This window comes from Hippoglossus stenolepis, chromosome 15 (genome assembly GCF_022539355.2).
Source record: "Hippoglossus stenolepis isolate QCI-W04-F060 chromosome 15, HSTE1.2, whole genome shotgun sequence".
Taxonomy (NCBI): Eukaryota; Metazoa; Chordata; class Actinopteri; order Pleuronectiformes; family Pleuronectidae; genus Hippoglossus; species Hippoglossus stenolepis.
Window position 1 is genome coordinate 12,046,009 of NC_061497.1, and position 27,645 is coordinate 12,073,653.

Sequence of the window (27,645 nt, forward strand, 5' to 3'; positions counted from 1 at the left end):
AATTTGGATTTATTCAAACCAAATCTGAAAAAGATCAAACATCAACGTAGGTAATTGATCATTCATCAATACGTTGCCCATATTTAACCCGAATACAATAGGATAACCTGCCGTTTGCTGCTAATGCCACGAAGCACATTCAGTAACATGCATGCGTTACTTGAATCCCGAGGGTTTTCTCATAATACGGATGCTGCTCAATATTTTATTGCAGTTGTGGATGCGTGTCTCTGTGCACAACAGATGAGACCCTTTATTTCCTCATCCAGGCCGCAGAGCTTTACTCTGCCTTAGACCAGCACAAAAATCAATAATTGCCTCAGACAGGTCACTAAAGCACACATGCAGCTCTGTGGTGTGTTGTGTGGAGGTCAGAAGTACCCCAGATGTTCATAATAAACATATGGGTCAGAGTATGATTGTGCCCTAAAGGTAGGGACCTAAAGTAGACAGATGGCGGACTTAACATAATTATCTTTTAGTGCATTGAAGTTCTGTAAAACACCCTTTTCTATTCTACTTGTATTTCCTTTCTATTTGCTAATGCTTCATTGAGCAGGGTTTGGTTAAAAAAAACACATCATATTTGCTGCTGCACGACTTGTGACACAACGAGACTGAGAGTCCACAGCACACATCAGCAGCTCTTTGTGTCTGTACGTTAGCAAAGTGAGCTGAACGCTGATGTCTGCAGGCTAACATCCTTACAATGACTATGCTAACACACTGATATTTCGATGTTCAATTTCTTTGCTTAAAAACATTGTCATGGCAATCCCTCCTATAGTTGATATTTGAAGTCGCGGCAGGCCACTCAAAAGGTCTGACCTGGACAATAGGAGCCGAGCGGCAGAATGACATTGCCGTGCCAGAACCACACCGCTAGCATGTCTAAAAATGAGGTGACAGATGGCCAGACCGCCTCTCTTTTAAATGAAGAGACGTCCTTGCAAAGACATTTCACTGCTCCCTTCTGTGCATTGTTTGGAATTTGCTTAGCAAATTGACAAAAAATACAGCAGAGGCTTTAAGTGTATGCAAAGTCACATGTTCCTCTGACCTACACACGCAAGAGCACGAGATGTCAACTTCTTGCTCAACGTGTTTTAGACACATTCAGAATGTGATGATTAAAATGTGGTCGCCACAAAGAAGTTGACAGTTTCAGGAGTCTCAAAAGTGTGGCACTGGTCACTTTTCACTTTGAGACTGTTCACTAAAAAGTGGAAATAGTAGGATGGGGTTAGGGGTCAATACGCACAATCTGATTCTGAGGCTGGAAGCTGCCTGTTTCAGTTTCTAGTTGACAAATCACGTTTGAGTTGGCTTTGATTTCTGAAGGTAAACAGTCTGTGTGGACAGCAAAAGAGACAGAACACATTCATCAAAATGCATCAGCTTTTTAATTGATCTGCGTTCATATGCAGAAAGCTGTTAATAGAGATTAACCAAAATATCGTCTGGACCTAAAGCACCTACAAAAAGTATCCCTGCTTGTCTATTGTGTGGAAAAAGGTTGACTTTTGTAATACACGAAATTAGTCAGCCTGTAGACAATGTTTGTCAAATGGAAAACAAAGTCTTGGCCCGGATATCTGCTGTCTACACAGGAAACCCCAAAAATATTTGCCTTTGTCCCCATCGGCTAATTTGTCATCAGACGGTTGCCAATGGGCCCCGAGATCACCTCAAACACAGCATGTTTACCTCTGATTATTTCCTGCAAAATAACGAAAACGATTCCCATGTCTTCTTCTTTTTCGATGGGGATGTTTCGGCACACAGGATGGCACATATCTTTAAAGCAAGCTTTGCTAGCATTGTTAGCAAACAAACTTCCACCACCACTGTCCAGACTCCTGGGGAATCATATTCATATCTGACACACTAAATTCATTGGACCACTTCCGTAGTATCTCATACTACTTCTTGCTGGGATAGGCACCAAAGTCTTTTCCTTTCTTTTTCCCACAGTAAATTTTATCTCATTCTAATTTCCTCATTCTCCTTTGTTTCTTCGCAAGTCTCTCCCGGTTGTAATAATCACACAGAGCCAGTAGTCCCAGCTGAAGCATTGCACAGATATTAAATTGTAAAAGGCTGAAGAGGGAGGCTGAATTTCAGATAAGAGGATGACACGACAGGAAATTCCCAAGCACTTGACCTGTGTTGTAAGAAGCAGCAGAAAACCATCGATGGACATTTAACCTTAAAATGTGTGTGAACTTTGTTCTTCAGAGAAGAGTTTGAAGCAGCTCTGATAAGGACATGCTTCGGATTACAGTGCACCAGTATCTGTCTGCGAGGGAGGTGTATTATGAGTTCTGACATTTCTTACTTCAGAAACTAGGCTTTTGGTTTGTTTGTTTTTTAATTACCATCATAAAAAAATATTTAAAAAGACAGATGTGAATGTAATAATATACTGCATACACATTTCCTGTTTACTGCTATGCCCATAAAAGCTGCCGCTCATTAATTTTGCTCATATCCATATGTGCTACAAAATATGGTTGAAATATTTCTACTTAGTAAATGTACACAAGGTTGTATTTTCTACTGTAATGGAACATTAATACATTCATAAAGTGCTCCATTATAACCACCATAACTACAGTGTTGCTTTTTTACCAGTCAGGATTTTTGGAATGTAGCTGCACAAGTATTCAACCCCATTTACTCACTCAGGCTGAATTGTTTCGCAGGCAAAAACATTTCAGAACATTCATTATTCATACGTCATCCCCATATTCCAGATTACTTTGATTTTATCTGTCTCGCAGCGAGGAAGGCTCAGGCCTGTACCGAGGCTTTTAGACATTCACGGGTGAGTCAACTGTCACTGATAAGTGAAATATTCTACACAGACGTCACAGAATATCCTACACGCCAGCATATTTTACAGCACAAGACAGTGAATGTAAAACCTAAGCTTTTAAAAGATAATGTGTTTGACGTGTTTCGGGAGGAGTTGGAGCCAAAAATCCATCTGTGTGTTTTACCACATTTCCCAGGCAGGTGGAGGTGAGCTGGTTACTGCTGGTTTAGTCGTGATATAGTTAATGAACTACAAACATATGTTCAATGCTCTTCATGGCCAGATGTTCAAACATATTTATTCACCTTGTGTTTACAACTTGATCCCTCCTACTTATTGCTGAACTTCTATCAGCCAAATGTCTTTTTAAAATCAGTAACCCTCCTTTATGTATTTTAAAATGCCTTATTTCTTATTGTTCCCATTATGTAATACCTTGTAACATGCTTTAATGAATAAAATGTATTACATACAGTAAATAACCTTTGCTTATTTCGTATCTAATTCATAATTTAAGCATATAAATGTCAATCATGGCAGATGGAATACACTTCCACTTCAACATTTTGGATAATTTCAACGTAAAGTCTGCAACACTGAAATCTCCGCCTCCCCTCGGTCTCCTCTCTCCCTGCCATTACTGTGAGCACACCTGGGAAGGTGGGTGGCTGCAGCACTTACGCTCTATAGCTCTAGCTCTATAGTGGCCATTACAAAAGAATTTCACAATTCCAGGATAAGTGATACAAAACCAAATACAAATTGACTTATACAACCTGTGAATAAATGGCAGCAGTGGCAGCTGGAGATGTAGCATCTCTAGATTTACTAAAGTTTTTGTGCAACTTGTATTAATTTATCGTTTCCAATATGACAAAATGTGAAGCTAAATATGTATAAATTGTGAGTAGGCTACTGAAACTATATGTGTTATGTGATGTAACAAAATATTTCAACACAATATGGCCAAAAATCGATAAATAAACGAGATTAACAAATTTTATATTAGTTGATATCAATAATTTTCACAATAAATGTCATTATTTATTTTAAGTTTAAGGATGGTTTCTTGCTCCTCAGAGTTGAGGTTTCAAATCCACCAGAAAATGACAAACACAAGATAAACAGCAAAACATTGTACAACTCTGAAGTAGATCAATAATGTGTTACACCTCGTCACTGTACTTGCACAATGCATAAACAGTATTATGATATATATATATTGATCCTTTGTTATATGGCTCTTGATGAAAATCATATTACTGTAGTGGACACGTGATAAGACAGAATTCACCAAAGACTGTTACATTGGTTTACACTAATTGATTGCACTATGGTTTGCACGCTTACACACCCTGTAAGGAGCTGTGGGGTTACCAAGGTAACAAGGGCACTGGGAGTGGTTAAAAGCGGATGTTTGGTGACACCCGGACGTTCTCTGTAGCGGTGAAATGTTTGTGAAATAAAACGCATGCCGAGAGGTGCACAAAACGAGAGAGCTCCGGACTACTTCATCCCATCGACTCCTACATTACGATTATTATAAAGCGGTAATGTTTTTTTGTCTGCGTTTGTTTGTTAGCAGGATTATGTAAAAATTCCTAAACCGATTTCCTTTAAATTGTGTGGGTGGGTGGGGCATGACTCAAAGAAGAACCTATTATTGGTGCAGATCTGGATCAGGGGTCATATCCAGGTTTTTTTTCCAGTTTTTTTGTGATAGGATTTTTTGTTTTGTTTGGACAATTTTGTTGATTTTTCAGAGAATAATTCATTGATCTAGTATCCAGATGTTGTCAATTTAAATGTCGTGTCATGAAGGAACTGTCGGCCTTGGTGGGAGCACACGTTTACTGAGTCCCATTGTAGTGGATTTTTTTATTGGCTACCCTCAAATGTGACACATCTTATGGAACAAATTTGAATTTGAATTTGAACAGGTTTACATTCACTTCCAATTTCACAGTGTAGTGAATATATTTTGAGAGAAACATGAGTCACTTAGGAATAAAGGATCTTTCTTCAGAAACGTGGGAAGGCCTTTGAGCAGCATCCCAGCAGCTGGTGAACCTTACACCTGGTGCCTTGCTGGAGGACACTTCAGCACTATGGGAGGCAGGGTGGGGCTGATGATGGACGATGACGAACGCTAATGTGACACATGGAAATCAAATCTGCCTTTGTGTTATTGGACCTTTGTTATGCTGCTGAAAATTATATTACAATCATTTTTACCTCCACCAAGGAAGTTGTGTTTTTGTCTGCATGTGCTTGTTTAGTTACCAGGAGTTTGCAAAAACTACTTATCTTTTATCTTTTATTTCCATGAAATTTCGTGGAGGGCTGGGGCATGAACCAAGAAAGAACCAATAAAAATGTTGTATGCGTCTCGATTTTTGTTCACTACCTTACGATTGTGAGATATTCAACATTTTCTTTGATTTCTCAGAGAATAAGTGTCGGGCCTTAGCGAAAGTATGCACTCTACTGAGTACCATTCTAGTTGATGTCGCTTTATTGCCCCTACAAGCATCATTTGGATTCTAACCTGTTTACATTCAGTTGCACTTACATGAGTCATTTAGGAATGAAGGTTTTGTCTTGAAAAACGTGACCAGCCTTTTTGAACGGTATCCCATTTAGCAGCTGCTGAACCCTACATCTGGTGCCTTGCTGGAGGACACTTCAGCAGCACAGGAGAGGAAGCAGGGTGGGGCTGATGATGGAGGGTGCATGGGGGCAGTTTGAAACTGTCTGTGTGTAAGATGCTACTTCCTATGTGGAGATGCTCTATGATGAGCGCTAATGTGACACATGGAAATCAAATCTGCTTGCGTGTTATCGATATTGAACCTTTATTATACTGCTGAAAATTATATTGCGATCATTTTGACCTCCGACGGAGAGGTTGTTTCCGTCTGCGATTGTTTGCTTGTCAGCCAACAGGATTGTGCAAAAACTCCTCAACCTATGACATTTTGTGGATCCAGATCGCTGGGGTTGATCAAGGACATTGACAAATATGTACCCTACTGGAAATAAAAACAAAGGTTTTGTCTTCAAAAACGTGGCCAGGCTCTTTTGAACGGCATCCCGTTTAGCAGCTGCTGAACCCTACACCCGGTGCCTTGCTCGAGGGCACTTCGGGCAGCATGGAGAGGAGGCAGGGTGGGGCTGACGATGGAGGGTGCATGGGGGCAGGCCCGACACCGTCTGTGTGTAGGATGCTCTGTTGACGAGCACCGTGGAATGTGACACATGGAAACGCAAGCTGCCGGGCTGTGGCACACGAGGCTGCTGGTTTAGCGCGCAATCAATCCTCCATGGCAACGCCGCTGTGGGTTCGATGGGGAGCGGGATTGGTCAACAGCGGCTGACCGCGCCCTCCACCCGTGTAAGCTACCTACCAAACTATTACCATCAAGTGTCGGGGGAACGACGGCTCTGCTGCCGCGGCTGTCGGTGCGGCGGAGGAGAGAGAGAGAGAGAGAGCATCTTTGTCTGTGCGGAGCAGCAGCAGCAGCAGCAGCTTCCCTGTGCGCCGCCGCCTCCATCGACACATCTGAGCGATAAGAAGACTATTCTTTGTGAAGGCAAAGGTCGCACTGATCCACCGCCGCATTCATCTCTGGCTGCCGCTGGATTTTTTTCCCTCCTCCTCCTCCTCCTTCTTCTTCTTCTTCTTCTTCTTCTTCTTCTGCTTCTGCCTCTTCTTCCATCCCTCTCTCTCTCTCCCCGTGTCTCTCTCTTTTTCTCTGCCTGACTGGAATAACCGAAGCCCGTCACCGCGGAGCCTCCGTCCATGTGTCGGATCGCTGGATGCTGCACAGGTAAACGCACACCTCCTACACACAGACGACCTTATGCATGGAGGTAATTAGCTTTACAGCATCCTGCGGTAGAATAGCTGACAATAGAGCCAGTGTGTGTGCGTGTGTGTGTCTGTGTGTGTGTGTGTGTGTGTGTGTGTGTGTGTGTGGAGCTCCTCTCCATGTGTGCTTTTTCAATGTCAGTGTTTGTTTTTCCAATGTTCAGCTCCTGCTCCCCAAATTATTGCCCACTTTCTCCTGAGGTTTTCTTTGTGGGGATCTCACTTCATTCAGAGACGCGATCAGACCTCACCTTTCTTTGTTACTACAGTCAGTGGAGGTGGATGGATGGATGGATGTGATGGAGGAGAGGCTTCCCAAACCCCAACACGGCTAATTGTGTGCCGGAAGACATGCCCTGTGGTTGGGCTACATCACCTACAGTGGTGGCGTTGGCTTTGAATAATAAAGGAGCTGCAGCCTAGACACAAATATGGAAACCAGCTATAATCCAGCGTTTGATTCAGGATTTTCAGATGCCTCGTGATAGCGGGTTATTATAAATTTACAGTGTATAAAAGTGGAAGTTGAGGTGTTTTTTTTCAGTCGTGCAGCATCCAGGGCCCTTGTCTCCGAGACACTCGAGGTAGCGTTATTTATTATTGAGAGGGATTTCTTGTTCGGTGCCAGAGGATTGGCCAGTTTAAAGATAGGAAAGAGGGGAGACAGACAGAGAGAGGGAGAGAGAGGAGGGAGGGGGAGAACAGGAGTTGAGTCAAGAAGCTGCCCCATCATCTGCAACACAGGCTGCAAACCCCAGACAGCTTTGTATTTATTATCCGTAAAAATCAGGAGGGAACTTATGAGCTGGAAAAAGAAAAATGTTCCCCAACTTGAGGGAAGAGATAATGTTTCGTAAAAAAGCCGCACACGCCTCCACTCAGCAGATTATATGGCACCAGTTCGGGGGTGACCACTGAGGACGTGGTGTCACAGCAAAGCTTGGCCTCAAATATATAGAACGTTCAGTCAATGTACAGAACAGCATGTGGATGAATGGGAGTGAACAGCGAACAGAGGGAGGTAGATTGCCTAATCTTTGTCTATTTCTCTGTGGGTTGCGTAAATTGGGGGTATTGTGGAATTTAAATATTATAATTTCATTCAAAATTGTGTTTGCTTTATATATTTTTTTTGTTCGACTGACTTTAATTTGAAGTGGCAAACAGCAAGGTCCCTGGACCCACAGCCCGATATTCTTTTCATTTATCACAAAGCTGAAGAGGGATTTTGCCCAAGATTCTGAGTGCGTCTCCCTGCCCTAGCTTCCTGCGCCTCCTGTACGCCATATTTGTTTTGCAAATTTCTCTCTCAACAGTAACACAATACGATTTGTTGCTAAGCTTCCTGTACAGTGGAATCTGTATTCACGGTACAGGTGTACGAGCACTGCCAGCTCGGATCACCTGAATTAGGTGACCGCCCTTGCTTGGCTGCTGCACGCCATGTTCCAGCGCCTCATGTGGACAGCACACAAGTGTTGCGTCTCAGATCTGTTGCATGTTCCCTCATTAACACTTGCTTTTTGGCTGCACTCTTAAATCCCTGCTGATTCGGCTGACAGACTCATTTAAATGCTATTGCATTCTGTAGTGAGCACTTGGCTTCCTAAATCAGGGCCATGTTGACGACATGGAAGTCCTGGCTTGCAGTGCTCCTGACACGAACAATGTACTTGTGCAGTGCTGAGTGTGGCGACTTTTTGTGCATATAGTGTTGTTATGGTGATATTTGTAGACAGCAGTGCAACAGCAGGGTGTGTCACAGTCTTGGCTTTTTGTTTTCTTTTTGTTATACCGCGTTTTATTTTCCCTCAGTCATGCTTCATTTATATTTGCAGCTCAGTCCAATTCTGTGTTTATTTTTGTTTTTTCATCAGCTCTGTTTTGACACGGAATGTGCTGCGGCCAAGATTTTGCTCAGCACTCAGTATATTTGGTGCCTTCAGTGCCATCTTTACCACACACGCGTTGCTACGATCTGACTCATACGACATCTGTCTCTATCGCTCCCTCCATTGAGATCTAAGTGTTTGGGTCATGTTAGCAACATAAAAAAAGAAAATGGTGTCACTGCTGCCACGGCAGCATCTAACACAATACTAGCATACTAGTAGTGTAATATTATGGCCCCTAATGGAATTAAGCTGCGTGGTACATCTTGTTACTTCACATTCAGCTTAATATTTGAACTTCTTTAAGTAATTATCTCTTAAAGCTGCACTTACGTGACTTTCCCATCAGCGTGGCAGTTGCTTAGAATGAGAAGGAGCTAATATTTGGAATTAAGATATCGCCCACAAAGCACCAGCCAATATGCAAAGAGAGATGGATGATGAGATGCCATGAAGGAGGAGACTGCTTGAAATAACGACAGGGTAGAGTTGACATGGTGTGTGCGTGTGTGTGTGTCACAGCTCAATAGCTTCAGCATGCATTCTGTGGAAGTGGAAGGTTACAGATATTGTGTGGCATTGCGAATCGTGTCGCTTCCTCTCTATCATACCACATCAAGGTCATATCCACAGACTGAAAGTGGTGGCCCTGGCCTTTTCCACTCCTGGCTCTGGCAGAGGAATGGGGCCCGCGGACCACTGCTGCTTCTAATCAGGGCTGACGCGTGACTCAGTTGCATGCCAGCTGCACAGCCAAACAGGGATTATGTCCCTGGATGGTGAAGACAAAAAAAAAAGGTCATTGTTGAGATATTTGTCTCGTTATACCTTTGGCGAGTTTGGGGTTATTTATTTATTTGTGATTTTGTTCTAATGAAGTTTGCTCAAGTGACAGAGACAACAAAATAAGTGGAATCCTGCACACAATACAAGGCATATAGCTGCGAGTCAGAGTTGTCACAAAAGCAGCGCTCTGTTGGTTACAGTTTTACAATGTAGGTCATTGTTCCACTTGTTTTTAAGAGTCGCTGGAAGATTGTAAAAACAGGAAGAAAGTCCAGAAAAGAAATCCGTCACATTTTTACATACATATACTGCGGAAAGTGATTTGGGTGGCTTGATTGATATTGTTATACATCTGTGGAATAATTGTCAGCGAACTGCCAGTTATTTTCTCCACAGGTGGCAGAGTAGGTAGAATGGAGAGGAAGGTGGTCTATAATTTTCTGTATGCAGAATGCTACTCAGGATTCAGCAAAGGTTGGTACATAAGAGCCTGTCAGAGCGGCTGAGGCGGTGACAGCTGTGATTCATTTAATATGTGCATGACAAAAAAAAGAAAACGCACCACATCAAATTTGAGCTTAAGACAATGCAGCCATTTTGACAAATGAAAATGGTTTCTTTTGTATTTCATTCATGGATGTAATGCGGCGAGCTGCTATTAAGGAAAAGGTGCGGCTGACCCTGTAGTATTACTCAATGTAAAATATCCTGTATGTTATTTCAGTGCGAGGGAGTAGAATGAGGAAAAGAATGAACAAATATCAAATCCTAGATATTCACCTCAGCCAAAGGAGGTTATGTTTTTGTCTGCGTTTGTTTGTTCGTCAGCCAGTTTATTACAAAATCTACTCAACTGATATCCAGGACATTTAGTGGAGGGGTGGGGCATGGCCCAAAGAAGAACCCGTTCAGTTCTGGTGCAGATCCATAGATCCTCTTTCTCTTTCTTTAACGTTGCGATATAGGGTGTTTTTAAACATTATCGTTGATTTCTCCGAGAATAATTCATGGATTCATGATGAGAAACAGATCAGACATGTTTCGGGGGCCAATATTTATGAGTGTGTGCAATTCCAGCAGATATAAATGTAGATTCATAGGAGGGTAGGCTTTTTTTTTTCTGCGACTGTAAGGTAACATATTTGCCTAGAAACCTGAAACTACAGCAAATGTGTAGCTGAAACCATGTAATTGGGCCTTAGTTAAAAGGCTTGTTTGAACATAAGGGGACTGTTGGGCCGCTCGACTGAGTGTTATTCTAGTTTCAGTTATGAAGTCAGGACCTGGCTCAAGGAGCAGAAACTGTCAGCTTTAGTATTGATTAAAGCACATTTGAGTACAGCAGATACAAGTGTAGAGACACATAGCTTTTAAAACTGTTGACACCTCAGTTTCCAATCAGCCTCTGGTCTTGATAAAGGCTTTGTCTACACTATTGCAGATATTTTTTGGAAAATATATTTTCTGTTTTGTTTTTGAAAGAAAACACACAACCTTCATTTTACAAAACATTTCAATCTAGACAGGAACACAAAAAAATACTACAAATGCTCAAACAAGCATGCCAGTCCAGTGGGTGGTGATAAAGTCTAAATCACTCTCAATATCAGTGAAGAATGGCAGTAATAATGGGCTCGGCAGATGCCCGTGAATGCCGGTAATGTCGTGCAGTTATGCAAAAGTTCTGCTGGAAACTTGTAATCAGACCTAGCTGTGCAAAGAAAATGTAGAGAAACCAGTTAATAGCCACAATTGTTGTTATTTCTGGTGCATGCTCGTCACACAAAGCAGCTGTGGGCATATATGAAGTAAGCTCTGGCATTTACACACGGATACACAGAAACCACACTCTGTAAAAATCTCAGTTTTAGTTACTGAAAGTCTGAGTCTGCAGCCAAGAGGCTTTTGAGGATCAGAAATATTAAAAAGGGACCAAAAATGAACTAATATAAATGTTCAAAACCAGCGTTTATTAACTTTGCACAGTTCTGTTAATTTGATCTAAAATAGCACACAAAATAATTAGCTCTTAGAGAGAGTGTAGATAAAAGCCACTGAAGGTGATATTTATAATAAGCATTCACTATTACACATCAGATCCGTGACCCAGGAGCTAAAGAAAGCCGGCTTTTGTCTTTCTCTTTCATTCAGGTGTCTTCGGCGCATTCAGAAGTGTTGCATTACATTGCAAATGTACGCATTTGAACTCATCTGTCTTTGTTACTGTGTGACAGCACGGAAGAGAAGTTGACAAAGTTCGAAACTGCACCGTTAACCAAAATGTGCCCAGGCAGCATAATCAGTGCCCTTAGAGGTACAAAACACAATATCACCCTGTCAGGATATACATAATGCAGTTACAGTGCTCGGAGGACAGCAGCGAAGCCCAAACACACAGATGATATAGAAGTTCTATAGGTGGTAAAACATGCTCTAGGTTTTAACCTGCACTTCCCTGCTATACTAGTAGAGCGTGGGGATGTGATATGCATTTTTGTTTGTCGTACAGTAACGCTGTACGAAATGCTTTCTGTGCGGTTCTCCTCATCCCAAAAGCAAAATTACAGTTAAGTGGCCCTAATTGGAAAACTTAATTGTCTGTGAAAGAACCAGTCTTTCTTAAAATATCATCACATTACTGTATATTAATATAATGTATCATGATGTGAAGTAGGTGTTAAATCAAGAGCACTGTGATATTCGGGTTTGTCAAGTTTCATATTAGTTTGTTTTTTTTGGCCGTCCCTAAATGCAAATAATACATTAGTTGTAAATGTCAGTTAAAAAACGAATCAGCAGCCAACCAACAGACTGATCAGTTCTGCGTTATTCAAGATAGCTCTACATTCAGCTTCATTTACAGGACCTCACCTTCATAGAAACAAGTGCAGGAGGTAAATTCTTTTCCGGAGACACCTGTGACATGGGGATGGTCAAACACGCAGCGATATCGGAGCTTGATAATACACTTCATGTACATCGTCTCAGCAGTGGTGGACTTTGAAATGTTGAACACGACAAAAAACAACGCTGAAATAAGAATTAAATAAGGTGGTGTGGTGTGCTGTCACCTCATAGCAGGAAGGTTGCCGGTTCGCATCCTGGTTCGGTCGGGGTCTTCTGTGTGGAGGTTGCATGTTCTCCCCGGCACTTTGGCTCCCCCCCAGTCCAAAGACTTGCAGATTGTGTTAATCAGAGGCTCTAAAATGTGCGATTGGTGTGAATGTGAGTGTGAGTGGTTGTTTGTCTCTGTATCTTGGCCCTGACATATTCTGGCAACCTGTCCAGGGTGAATCCCGCCTCTCGCCCACTGTCAGCTGGGATTTCCTCCAGCTCCCCCTGCAACCCTCGGACGATAAGCGGTATGGATGGAAAAAAGATAGAGTTTGATTGAACTTGCATCAGATCTGATGCAGAAACCTCCGATGGGGCTGCAGAGGTCCTGTACTATCTTCTGTTCCAGATCGCTCGATGAATCTTTCTCTTTCACTCCAGTCATAACTTTCAACGACACAGGTATTCATCTTTTTCCAAGTAATATCCTCTCGCATGGGAGGCTCGTCTCTGAAGGGTTGGCTTGCGTGGGGGGGAAATACGAACAGAAAACCTGGCCAGCCATTGTAAATTGCATTATAAGAGTTGGGGTTAAAGGAGCAGAGTCGCTTTCTTTCCTCCTTCCTTATCATGTCACATTACGGGACCGGCTGGCAGATTTACGTGGACGCAATTGATCAGTGAGTGGCACATCAGGCCGGACGTAAATCAGGCGATTTTTAGCAGCTGCCTGGCTGTCCATCCATCACGCTGATCTCTGCTGTGCCTGAACCGGCCCTGTCACACTTAGACGGCCAACTGACTGCAGCATGGGGGGATGGTGTGGTAAACACTGGGACAGTCATTTATTTCAATTCACCCGGTGTCTGCAGGCGTTTCTCATGGGGAACAGATTCATGTTAATTTGTTATACTATGCATCGGAAATCTCATCTAATGCTGCATTGCAAAATCAATCTTATCCTTGCCCGAGGCGGCTTCATCTATAAAGGCGTTTGTCTCGCGTGTGCTACCTGTGTGAGGAGGCTCTGTGCTGTATCAATGTCAGCATTCATTGGGTCTTAGTGGAGCTTTCTGATCCTGTCCAAGAAGCTGTTACCCAAGATTAACCCAGGCTTTTCTGTTGCATAGCTGCTGAAGAGCAGACGTGTGTGTGTGTGTGTGTGTGTGTGTGTGTGTGTGTGTGTGTGTGTGTGTGTGTGTGTGTGTGTGTGTGTGTGTGTGTGTGTGTGTGTGTGTGTGTGTGTGTGTGTGTGTGTGTGTGTGTGTGAAGAATCCGAGCGTCGGATGCTTGCTTGCTCCCACTCTCCTTTTGTCTGGTGGCATCCTCCTCTGGATGAGATGTGACAGCACTGGATGATCTAATCATGGATGTCATAGCATAGCTGCTTATTAACAGAGATTTCAAGGGCAAACATTTCCATCATTAGTCGTAGGCTATACCGTATAAATGGTTGAGCAAGTGCAGCGTTGAATGACGGCTCCTGGAAAAGTCACTGAAGCACAACAGGGACTAGTTGTCTTGGATTTTTTTTTGTGCATATATTTGTCTTTATGAGGAGCTAATTTATAGAACACACATCGAAGACGAAACTCCTTCTGAGTCGTGGAGAAGGGGCTTGTCTTATATTGTTAAACTCACATGGGCCGCTTTCATGATGCTGATGTTCGGGTTATTTGCATATTCCGAAGCAATTTGAAAGATGTGCACATTTCTCATTTTTCAACAGTAACAGAAGGACTCCATTGATCTTTGATATCTGCACTGTAAATGTTAAGTCCCTGACAGTCATTGCATTTGGATCAGTGTATGATTTGACAGTTAAAAAAAAAAAACGACATCTTAGCAGTTCAGCTCTTTGTGTGTGTGTGTGTGTGTGTGTGTGTGTGTGTGTGTGTGTGTGTGTGTGTGTGTGTGTGGTTGTGCGCTTGTGCGCGCTTGTGTGTAGTTGCTGGAGTTCTTCTTTTTAGAAGTTCCAGGGATCTCCCAACAGTGAGCTCTCACTCTCGCACACTGGTGTCAAGTGACTTAATAAATGCTGTCAATATTTAAATTTCATTTTCTGAAGTTTGCTATTTATTTTTGATAGTTTCTTTGAGCATCATATGCTAAAACAAACTGCCTCATTGGTAAACGAGAGTGAGCCTATTAATGGTTTTTAAAAACCAGCTAGCTGAGCGAGAATGTAATTTACTTTTTTTAATCATTCATGATAGGAATTCACTGCGCTGTTCTTTTTTCCAACATGCTGGTACAGTGACTTCATAGAAATGAGTTCATCGATTAATAGATTAGTTTATGCAGAATTAATTGGCAACTGCTTTTATCAAATAATGATATATAATAATTATTTATTCATACTTCATAATTTATTCATCGTGCATTTTTGAATTGTTGGTCAAAAAAAAAAGCCAATTTGCCTTTAGGATATTGTGATAGGGATTTTTCACCCATCTTTCTTTTATAGACCAAAAAACTAATGGATTAATTGAAATAATAATGGACACATTAATCAATAGTGAAATAGTGAGGCATCAGTTGCAATGATGTAATTAGCTTTACAGCTCCATGTGGATGCTGGAGTGGCTTTAACTCATAGTGAATACAATAAGAGATGAAGGGAATGCTCACTATTGACCAGCAGACCTTTAACTTCATTATATAAGTATCACAAAGTAGAACGACCACGCAGATCAACATCATTTAGCTCTGCATGAAAAACGTTTATCTGTGTTATTCGTTTGAATGACGCAGAAGTGAGAGGGTGCCAACACAGAGGGGCCTGGAAGAAAAATCCAGCCGTGTTAATTCTGTCAACCAATACTATGGCGAAAATTAGTCACTGACCTAATTGTCCATTATAAAGGCAAGAGCAAGACTAAATAAAAAAGTAACCTTTAAAGATGAGACTTGTGACAAAATGCATCACATGTTTTGTCAACAAATTAAAACTAAATAATAATGGGAAAGACTGACATGCCACTTAACAAAAATGCCTAACATTGTTAAGACAACAACTTACAGAAATCATATTACGAAAATTTGGTTTAAACTAATGCACGTCTCTGAGTATTGGCTGGACCTTAAATGCAGAACACACAAACAGAGAAAGACAAAGTTTGAAGATCTTTATTATAAAAACTCAAGAGTGTCCGGATCTAACAGAGGCAACAGAGCAGGCAGACATCCAAACAAAAAGAACAGCGTGAGACAGGCTGAGGGTGGCAGTTCATGTAGAGAGGCATGTGATCCTGGACACAGGTCAAACTGGTGTTAGCAGGTCAAGACTGGTAGAGACTGTATAGAGAGAAGCAGCTGTAACGTTTCTACCCCTGAGAGCGAATGATGATGTGGCGGTGTCCTGTGGGATCTACCTGCTTCAGGTGTGCAGGTGAACTGGGACCAGTAAGCCACACCCAGCCAGCTACACACACAAACATGGACAGAGGTCAGATGTGGATAAACAACACATGGGAAAGAAAATGGTAAGATGGCAGGAAAACAGGGAAGGAGGAATAATAGAGTGTCACTTCCACCAAGGCCCAGCAATCCCTTTATATTCAAACAAGCCTAATAGCTACACATTTGTGGTAGTAACAGGTTTCTAGCCGTATTTGTTAACGTTCGGGGGCTGAAAAACTACCCTCCTATGAAACTACATTTAAATCAGCAAGGTACCGATTTTTATTAGCACCAAATTGCACATACTTCGATATATACCTTTATATGCCAAATATATTAAGATCCACACATTACTTATTGTGGAAATTGGTGAAAATGTAGAAAAAACAAACAAAACATATAACACGGCCTATCTCACAATGTTAAACAAAATGAAAACAAAATGTTTTGTCTGGATCCGCCCCCAAAATTTAAGGAGTTAGTTTTGTGTAGTCTTGCTTACAAACAAACACATAAAACAACAAACAAACAGACAGGGGTGAAAACATCATTTCCTTGGCAAACGTAATGAAAGTCAGCTCAATTTAACACATAACGCCATTCAGCAATAAAGGTCAAACCTAATTCACCTTCTGCTGCATGGCCATGTCAGGCCCTGCACTGACCACTTGCATGCATTTAAACGCTACATTTTTACTGTGTACACGACCAGTACCAAAAGTAACACAGTCCCACCAACGTGTTTGTTTTAAAGCGGAGCTGGTCTTGGTCTTAGACAGGAAGCATTTTCATGCAATAAAAGCACAGAGAGATATTACACTGCATTATCAGAATATCAAATGCATTCATGAGGCTAAAACATTTTTTCCACTCATTCCTACTTTGGCGTATAGAAATTGATGGTGTCTGACTAAATGGCATCATCCTCTGCTCGTCCACACACATCACTCGAGTCATTATGTGTTGAAACAGGGTAGAGTGGGTGGCAAGCGGAGAATGTCTTTTCAGTCGGTGTTTTGAAAAAAATGAAGCCAAGACATTTAGTTCTGTTCAGTGGCGATCATGTTCCGTATGTAATCATTTCCCCCTCGAGCACTGACGTGTGAGCGAATAAATCTAACAGCAGATATGCCACGGCTACACTCTGTCTACTGATGTTTGGTGGACTTTGTGTCTGAGCCGAGCCGCTGATAGCCACAGCCCAGCCTCCACCTCTGAGCCTGGTGCTCTGATCTCGCTGGACCGGACAAAGATGTTGATTATAGTAGGTTCATTTTGCAGCGTGTGAACCTATGAGCTGTCTTGTCATATAAATCTTACATTTTGCGGTGGAAACAAACCCAAATTGCATCTCTAGGCGCAGCATCTCTAATGGTATTGAAGGTGTAGCGACGTGGCAAGCAGGTGTGCATTCACTTCATCCTTTCTTACGCCTACAGTACATTTACATTTACCTAATGAGGGTACTGTGCATATTGCCATGTTTATGCTTGTAGCTAGTATTATATAGCTTGTATCTAATTACCTGGCTTGCTGGTTTGTGAAAATGTCAGCTGTTACTGCACCCCCCGCCACTGAGAAAATAGATACTCCTGTTCTTTTCACATGCTCTCACTGTTTATGGCCTGTATACTGTTTCAGCAAGTAGACAGAGACTCTAAATGGGTTGTTCAGCCCATATTTATCAGACTTAAATGTACAGGTGCAGTGAGGACAGTTTCTTTGAGAGCCTGACTGTATAACAGCTTTCCCAGGAAGACAAAATGGCAGTTTGTGGAGACGAACAACAGGCATGCACAGACGCGCTCGCTTACACACACACACACGCACGCACGCACGCACGCGCACGCGCGCGTCATAAGAAATCATGATTCAACACCATTAGTATTGTTATGTGCAATTGTTGAAAAGTTACTTTTACAATCCATATTTTCAAACAACTACTTTCATGTCTGAGGAAAAACATCACACTGTGAAGAGCGCGGGTACAAACATCTCATTTCTAGCACTACAGATTCTGAAAGGGTCGTACACCGTTCTGTAAATTATGCAACTTATAAATCATCAGGATAACAGCTGATGGAAAGATATGAGCTAACGGTCAAGAAGAGGGTCAAGTGGATGATGAGGGAGAGGATAATGATGGCCGTGTTGATGAAGACTACGTGTATACCCGGCGGCGGGGGTCAGGATTCTGCTGATGCAGATGTTGATGAGGACGGTGATTATATCTCTTAAGCTCTCAGCTGAAGCAAAAAGCTTTTCACGGAACATTTGCGAAAAGAAAATGCAGAGAAATAGCAACTCATAGCAAATGTTGATAGTCGCCTATACTGTGCCAGTATTTTACATTAATTTGGTGCATCTATCAAAATGATATTTGTCAGTAACTTCAACTTGTTTTTCTACAAAACCCTTTTTATTTTACAACATAGTCCCAGGTCCCGATGCAGCATTATCAAAGGCAACGTACAAGACTTGACCCAGTTATGGAAAGTATCAAAGGAAGGTGTGTTTTCTGAAACACATAGGAAATAGATGCATATACATAAGTTTACTAACATATTACCAACAATTTAATTAGGCTTTGATACATGGTGTTTGCATGGCTTCAAAATAATGGTGATCACAGTATGAAAAAAAGAATGCTGGCAGAAATAATAATCAAACCAGTCGTCCTAATAACACAAATTAGAGCTCGACTGACTAAGCCTATTACTTGTTTGCGTTTATGTTTACCAATATCTACTCATGAAAAACATAAAAGATGTAGATTTATTTTCTTATTGACAAATAAGTATATCTATCATTTTCTAGTCCCTTATATCGATGTTGGCATTTGCCCCAGAAAATACATATTGGTCCGGGCTCTTTATATCCTTGCATCAACAGGCATCACAACACTCATATTAATAACAACATTCTCAACATCAAATACCTGCAACACATGAGCTTTTTAGAGAAAAGCTACTGCGAACACAAACCGCATTATCTTGTTGTGACTTATCAATTCCTCTTCACCAGCAACATTCATCAACTTTTACACATGATAACATCAGTTTATCAGTTCACCCACAGGAATGTCCATACTCGGAAACAAGGCCATTCTCAGTCTTAGTATTCAGATGAGAACATATATCGTATAACTGGTGAGAAATTCATGCTCACAGGAAGGGACAAAAAAAAAAAAGTCAGACATCTTGTAATGGCGACTTGAGATGAGCACTCCGATCAGGTTCCTGTTCGGTTGTGCATCTGCTTGCACCACAAATGGATCAGTCCCCCGATCCAATCATGGACTTATTACATTTTTGGGAAATTTGCTGAAAACTACAGAAGCCCAGCTCTGTCCAAAGTATAAGAAAATCCACCTACATGCACCACTAAAGCTCACTGATTGACACATTGTGTTGACATATAATAATGACAGACCACCATTTTGCAGGGGGTTATGTGCTTTTTTTTGGTCACAAGTTGCCTGGCAACCACTGGAGACCTTAAGCTCTGTTTCACGTTCCCTGTTTCCAGTCTTTACCGGAGCTTAACTCATCCAGCAACTGGCCGCAGCATCATATTTAATGTACAGACATGAAAGTGGTGTCAGTCTTCTAATCTAAATCAATATCTTGTAATTCCTTAAGACAAGCATCTATACAAGAGCTTTCCCCCTATAAAATACACACTAAAATGAAAAACAGATCAGGAGATAGCAAAGGATCTCATCAACCAACTTTAACAGTTTTTAGGTTAAATATCAAGCACTGAATTTTCAATATGTGAAAATTATTAGACCGTGCTGCTTCTGTGATTACTGGAACTGAAAATGAAGAGAAATTCCTGCTCTGATCACGTGGCGAGATCCCGCCGGGCGAGCATCTTTTCTTTTATTGTGATCATTAAACGTTATAACAGCACATGTGTTGTGTGTCCTCACCCAACACATCTGTTGTGTCCTCGCACAACACATCTGTTGTGTCCTCACACAAAACCCTTGGCAATGTTCCCTAAACACCTCACTTTAAAAAGAATGGAGAATAAAGGAGAAGTCGACATGTTGACTCCTGCACAACGTAGAGTTTCTTCACAGCAGTCTCACCGGCAAATTGAATACATTGTTGTTGGGCTGAAAGAAGAATCATCATTCAATAGGTACCAGTCTGAGGGGAGAGGGCTGTTTTGATGGTAAGTAAATGATAGATGGGTGCATTTATTTTCTGCCAAAACTCATACTGACACCACTGAAGAGTAACACACAAGATGTTGACTCCATCACCGCTGATGGAGCAGCAAATAATCTCAGTTCTCTCCCCCTTCCCCTCACAGAAAACACATGGGACAGAAATACAACAAAAAAAATCCAGACAAAAATAAACACTAAATGTCACCTATGAGTAATTAAAGTTTCAGCTCTTGCTTTCGCCACTATAGATGAGTGCATCACCATCATGAAAAATTGAGTTATTCCAATGAAGTTACCACCAGAAAAAGACAGAGGACTGAGGAAAAAGTGGAAGGAACGAAATGTAAGATTCATAAAGCTGGGAGAGGAAGAGAGAGTGTTGTTTGCAACATGACACACATTCGAAGTGGAGACACTGACATGCACTGTGGAAAATACGAATCTCACTACCAGGCACCGAGCGTCTGGATCCACCAGTGCAGATGCCCATAGGAAGCACGAAACAACATCAGTATGTTCCAATTATGACTTCCACCAAATAATCATGTCTTCCTACACGGCAGGGGGAGAGGGGGTATAGTGTTTACTGAGTGCAGCACAGCACACTACAGAAGCTCAGAGACAAGAGCCAAGGTGACATGTGTGAAAAGAAAAAGCATCACCTTGGCATTTCATCCCTGAGCTGCTGGGAGGAAAAATATCACCAGGGCTCCTCACTGGATGACACCAAATTAAAATCTGGTACTTTGAGACAAAATGAAAGGAAAATGAACTCCACATGAGCATGTAACCGTCAAAAACACTTTTGACAAATATGTCAATTAGCTTTCTTGGAAATATATAGTTTAGAAGATTGATACCCGTCTATGCAGGGCTGTACAGTGCGACATATACATCACTCATGCAAGAAATGAAAATCTGCAATGTACAAATTTACCGTTGTAGCACCCTAGTGATACAGTTTTGTGTGTGTGCATGCGTTTGAATCACAGCCACTTGGGATTGTGGACTGTGATATGAGGGTTTGTGTTCTTGTGTATGAGGTGAATTGATGATGCATTGCTATTTCTGCTACTTTATGTTCGAGTAAAAACTATGTGCCCGTCTGAGTCCATACATCAAAGACCATATCTGACAATTCCTTCCAAACAATGTCTTTTTCTTTCTCAGGACCAGCTCGCTCAGACAGAAGCGTTACAACTTGGTAAAGGAAGAAAAGCAAGTGTCCAAAAAAGCATTTTTGGTCGGTGTCAAAAATGATCTCACACTTGGAAACGAATATCACAAAACCATTCACGTACAGTGGGTGTGTGCTGGTGTAAACAGGGAGCTGTAGGTGGTTGCTGAGTTGCAGAAAATGCTATGAACGAGGAAGTGCGATGGAGAACAGTAAGACCGAGGGAGAACTGCAACGTGTCAGCACCGCAAACATAGATTATGTTTACAGTTTTTTGCATTTGTGAATAGTACAAAGGAGCTAATTGCTATGTGGTTTCGGCATTTGCTAATTACTAATTTGTTCATGCTCACCTATTTATCAACTCAACATGTGGATTATCTCTGAAGTTGGTGATGCACATTCATATTCAACAATTTAAAAAAAGGAAATACAGCAAATCTAATGACCTTGGAATTATGGTGAACATCCTGCTGCAGTGTTGCACCCCCCTAAAAGGACGTGCAATCGAAAGGCACACTCCACAGACAGCGAGAAATACCAGGTGGAACTTCAGAAGTTGCATTGTGACATTTAATAACTTCTCTGCTGTTTTGGATTCATATCATATTTTAAAGCGCAGGTGTAAGTGACTGCTGTTTGCAGCTTCAACCTGAACATCCGTATAGGTTGTTCATTCCCACCCTCTGATACCGCCCATGGGAGCATCTCCTGAAATAGCAGCCCTATGGCGGCATCCGCACTGGACCTTGGTCGTCACGGTAGCAACAGTAAATACGTGGTGTTTACTAGCAGTGGCCAACATGACCTTCACTGTAATCATTACAATAATAACATGCAGTTAAGCTTGGAGATTGGTTATGGATTAGGTTTCGTATAACGACGACTACTTTGTTTCAAATGGGAAACAATGTTCTTCTATGAATCTTATAACACGTATAAGTATTTTTGCAGTTCCGGTTTTCTGGACCCACTCATGATTTTTTAAAGTCTTTGAATCTTAAAACAGGCGACAAACAAGTTAGACGTAATGCGACCTGAGGTTGTCAGGGACATTAAATGTCATGACGCCGAACACGAAAACGATCTAACTCTACTGCATTCACAGCTTAAGTTACTGGTTCTCACTCACTTTGTAAGAGGAAAGGCTTTTGTAAAACAGATGAAAGTCAAATCAAGTTACAAGACGAGAGCTTAGTGGGGGTGACGTTGAAGTTATGCATCTGTGGTTTAGTTGCCTCGGCCAATGAGGTTTTCTTCCCTGTCTGCTTGTTTGTTGGTTTGTATGTTTGTCTGTGTGATTTTACGCAAAATTACACAAAAACAACGGAATGGATTTCTACGAAACTTGGTGGAAGGATGTGTTATGGGTCTGCAAAGAACCTATTACATTCTGGTGCAAATCCAGATCGGGAGATTGCAAGATGGGGCGTTTTTCAACATTTTCAGCATTTTACCAGGGAATAATTCATGAATATTGATAAAAAAATAATTAGGGATCTTTAGGGAACTGATATTTATGATTCTGTGATATTTGGTGCAGCGTGATTGGGGACTGTTGGGCCAAGGCAGAGGTAGGCTTTTCTTGTTTGTTCATAGACTTGCATTATTTTTCAACTACTGGTGACTGTATCTAGGCCTTAAAAAATTCAAAAAAAGTTAAACTTTTGTTAATATCATAAACTGTTTTTGTTTTTCACAGAGTTTATTTGATGCAGTAATCCAAAAGCCAATGGGAATATCCTATCGGCTTTTTGTCGAGGCGACCAACTTGACACTGACTTTCGGGTTGGCCTACAAAAATATGTCACCCCTGCGGCACTCTGTCAGCTGCAACAACTGGTTTTTGACAGGACAGTCTCAATTCCCTGCGACTTCATGACTTCTCAATGTTTAGACCTACTTTCAATGCAAATCTGTCTCACTTTTTGCATCAGACAAGGACAATAGTTCAACAAAATGATCTACAGAGTAACCCGCAGTGGATATCGTGTCCTCCAACATTCAGTTAAAAGTTTCTGTTTGGAGATATCCTCAGACTGAGACAGGCCGGTGGATCCATTATGATGTGTTCAGCCATAAAACGCAGCTGCCAAAAGAGGAGATTTGACACAGCTCGCAATAACAGACAGATCAGTCAAATGAATTAAATTCATATTGTGTGGATGAGATTAGATACTAGATTTAATTAACACAAAACAAATCACAGCTTCTTGCACATGTGCAGAGAACACAATGCAGTAGACGCAATAACACGTTTAAATTTGCCTTATGTGATGGAAGGCAGTTGACAGAATTGCATTTTATACATATATTTTGCATATTGTGACACACATTGAAGACAGAAAACATTATTTACACAAGAACAGGGATTTTAGCCATTTCCCCCTGACCCAAATTTCATCACATAACTCCAGCTGTAATTCAGGTACCTTTTTTAAGGCAAACAAAAACGTGGATGTCTCTAATTCCAGCATTAAGAAAGCTCCTCTTCCAGACTGGTGCAGATTCACAGAGGAGTCAGCTGCATGGCAAGCACAGACAGAATTTATTCCAACTCAAAACCCGGCGACAACAGCTCACTGAGGCAGCTTTAGTCGGCGCCCGGCAAACAGTGTAAGACGCTTCAGCTGGGCCAGACCGAGGTAGCAGCTTGTTAGAGTGATCCCACACAGCTGAGCAGCCTTCTGTGTCTGCTTCGTCCTGGGTGCCGCAGGGTGGAGGACGGGTGCTGTCCTTGTATCTGTGCTGTAGGTCCCCAGGCGCTTATCAGCATGTGAGTGACAACCCCCTGCTGCCTTTTGCTCGCTTGTATTTGCATGCATATTCTATTTATATGATCTCAATGCAGCGGAATCCATGATTAAACTTTATTTCAACTGACCACAATCTCCTTGAGCTTCTACTCTTTATGTTAAATGGATTAATTATGGCTCACAAAAATGTCTATATTATTACATTTATATTGCAAGTGCTCTCAGATAACTTTGATAGCCATTTTGGTTGTGCGTCATATTCCTGTTTCCTCATTAGATTAACTGTAGATAACATTTCTATAATAGTTGCTATAATCATCAGTTAATCGCATCATTATTTTCTTGATGGACCATATAAAGTGTCAAATTAATTGACGTTGAATAATTGACTTATCGCTCAGGCAGCTATATTCCATCTTATCCCTGTCATTAATAAACAAAGGCTCACAGATTCATATGCAGACTCCTGCTGGCTGAATATGGTGTTGTGGGAGGAACAATAAGGTGGAGAAGATGAGGAGGTATATTGGGCACATCCCCTGAGGCGCATACACTGTGACCTGCAGTAAGGTACTTAAAGATTCAGATCACACTCATGGCATCAAACCGCTTCACCCTGATTTTATCTCTCTTTGGTAGTTAGGTCGGATTTTTATTGCTTACTGTAAATTGTATATTCATAAGATAAACGCGTACAGTCAAGCATAATGTAAAAAAAAAAAAAAAATACTTTGTCACTTTGAGAAGTGGTGGGAATGATTGTTAATACCATTCCTGCAAAGTCTAAACTCTGCAGATCTTTAATAAAACCATAAAACTGACATTTTTGCTTTTGGGAGCAGAAATGCTGACGTGCTGTGGACTTAAGATTTGGTGGCGCATTGAAAATCTCCTGGTCACTCTCTTTGTCTGTTATGCATCAGTACTTCTTGCTGTGCTGACCCAGACTGTCTTCTGTTGTCCCAGTGGAGGAGAACAGCCTTAACAAAAAAAAGCAATTTTAAAGTTACTCCACCACATTCATAAAAACAAACATTAGATCGTTTTTTTTGAAATATTTATTACTTCCTACAATCTATTTGTACTTAATGTCTATCCATTAGAGATGATGGCTTGCCTAAGATTTTCCCCTGATTAAATATGAAGACGTAAATACATTCTGAACTGTAATTTAGGAGGCAGGATGACATTAGTAACCTGTCTCTTCCCAGTTATCAGTGAACACTGAATTATACATGTCCTTTTACTCTATCCTCTGTAAGAAGCTTGCATGTTTAAATGTGTCTTTGTGTTTTTAGAAATCAATTCCCAGTTTCACTGTAATTACTGAAACAAAGCAAATAGACAGATGTATGAATCATTACAAAACAGCAAACAAAGAATAACATTTTTTACACCATTAAGGAAAGCCTGTGCTATAAATGATCGAGCAGCAAAACGTGTAATTAGCAACCATTAGCAGCGACCATTGTGTCTGGCATCTTTAATCTCTAATCCACTGTTTCCAAAAAAGAAAATGAACCATTGTAAATTGGTCAAACCCATCTCTGCTCCATATCAGGACAAATTAGCATGTGTCGTTATTGCACTCATTCTTCCCGTCGAGTTATAACCATCACGGCTCTTTTCTTGTATGACATGAAATGCTTTGGTGATTCCGCAGACAAACATCACAGACACATGTATGTCTGTGATGTTTCACACGTGAAGATACGTCTTGTCTGTATCCTAAATGAAATCATTCAGAGGGCTTTGAACTTCAGACGGAATAATATGACATTAAGTATTTCTCCAATCACTGAATTATGAAGTATCATTTTTGCCCCGTGTGCCACAATTGCAGACATTCAGCCGAGGATAAACTGGGTTCACTGATTGGTCAAGTGTGTCATGTTCATATTTGACCCACTAAGCTAAAAAGTAATTCCACAGCATCATCATTTCCTCCAATATATTTTACACATAGAATAAAAAGATCCTGTGTGATGTAAATAGGGCTCTTTTATTGCCAACAAACGTCTGCAGCTCTGTGCAGCTTTTACCTGCTTCTAGCTTCTTGAGTTTAATGGCTGAGTCTGTTTTCATCAACAACCCTGTAGGAAAGATCAGAAAAACATATTATTTAGTCCCAAACTTTGACATAAACCTAGTTTATCGATAGAAAAGTTAGATTTAGGGGCGTTGCCGATCTGAGGTTGATCCGGACAAATGATCCTGTAGTGTGAGGAGTTCACAGACATGATCCTGATGTCACCGACTGAATCAGAGCTTAAATATGTTTGATATTTATGATTTGAAATCGGGGAGCAAGCTGACGGGGAAGTGTCATCAACCGAAAGTAGCGTACTTGAACCGAACCGAGACGTGGGCCTACAGCATAAAGAAGATATTTTGTTTCCAATACTAGGTGCACAGTAAAAAGAAGGAGGACGAACTTGTGAAATTGTGGCAACAGTATGAGCAAAGCTTATTTAATATGTCCTGTTGGTTATGTAAGCACAACCAACTGACGACGCCGACGGTCCCCCTCTATGTTTGTTTTTACTCTGAAGTCACATTCGATCACGCAGGTTTCTGTGAGCTCTCTAGAATCGCCACTCAGAAATCGTTTGTTTAAGGTGTTTGGTCATGCATCTCGTGGTGTGTGTGTGTGTGTGATCAAAAGATTAAAAATCGGTTTCAACTGTCATTATGTCTGAAGTCTCCCACGTTATTAAAATCAGTTCAGATTTCAAAACCCTCGAGTCTCCCCCCTGTATTTGTGTGTTTCTTGCTCTTTGGGTCTAACCTGGGTCTAATTCTCTCTCCCTTCTCCTTGTGCATTTTCTTTGTGTGCTCTCTGCCCCTTGTGTCGCTTCATCTCCATCTCTCAGTCAAGTGTTTCAAATAGTCATAGTTTCATGTTCCTGGTATTTCGCTTTTTCGACCTTGCCTTTGTCTCGCCCTGCTTTGGTTAATATTAGCTCTCCAAACTCCCTGGTAAAAACCTTGCTTTTTGGAAACCTCTCCTCTCTTTTTGAGTCGTGCTGTTGACTCCGGTTTCCCCGTGGTTCACTAGTTCTGATAAAAGTCAACTAATTTAGCTCGGAGTCAGGATGATAATACATAAACGTAGGAGGAAGATTAGATCATTCACAGCGAGGAGCGAGCTGCTCTGCCTCAATAGAAAAGCTTATTATGAAATCTCAGCAGACTTGAGTTAACAGCTGACGGAGCGCTAGAAGAAACTTGAGAGTTAAACTCAAGAGTCGCGTCTCACCCCATCAAAGAATACAGGTTATTTCTGTAACATTCTACTTTTCCTGGAATCGCACTGGCACAGTCAAAGGGAATCTTATGCGCGCACACAAATGCTCTGCCAAAATGCTGTAGATAAGTCATTAGATATTTCTACCTTACATTGGCAAGTCATTTCCCTAAACATGCCCTATTTTGCTTCTGGCATCACTCAGACTATAAAGCCAAGGGTTGAGAGGAAGGGGGGGTAAAATATTACAGAGGTGTGGTGAGAAGTCGTTACTTCTAGGACAACTTTTCCTCAATGCACGGACCCATGACAGACCCATACCTCTAGTAGATTGGCCGTGCATATTGAGTGTGGCTTTCCTCAAATTTGCTCCTGTAGGTCTATTGGAATTGCTTTCATAGCCGTGCAGGCTCCATTTAGAGAATGACGGGGCGTTCAACCTCTGCTGGTCCTCTAATTGGA

The 27,645-nt window shown here is 41.4% G+C and overlaps 1 protein-coding gene across 10 annotated transcripts in view; it reads left to right on the plus strand.

Annotated features, from left to right (window-relative positions):
• Nucleotides 1-6,599: 6,599 nt before the first annotated feature.
• The window catches only part of nrxn2a (neurexin 2a), a 125,419-nt gene continuing 104,373 nt past the window's right edge, over nucleotides 6,600-27,645 (plus strand). For all 10 annotated transcript variants that reach the window (XM_035179274.2, XM_035179281.2, XM_035179279.2 and 7 more), the window contains exon 1: nucleotides 6,600-6,648. The gene's annotated coding sequence lies outside the window, so the exon portion shown is untranslated. The remainder of the gene's footprint in view (nucleotides 6,649-27,645) is intronic.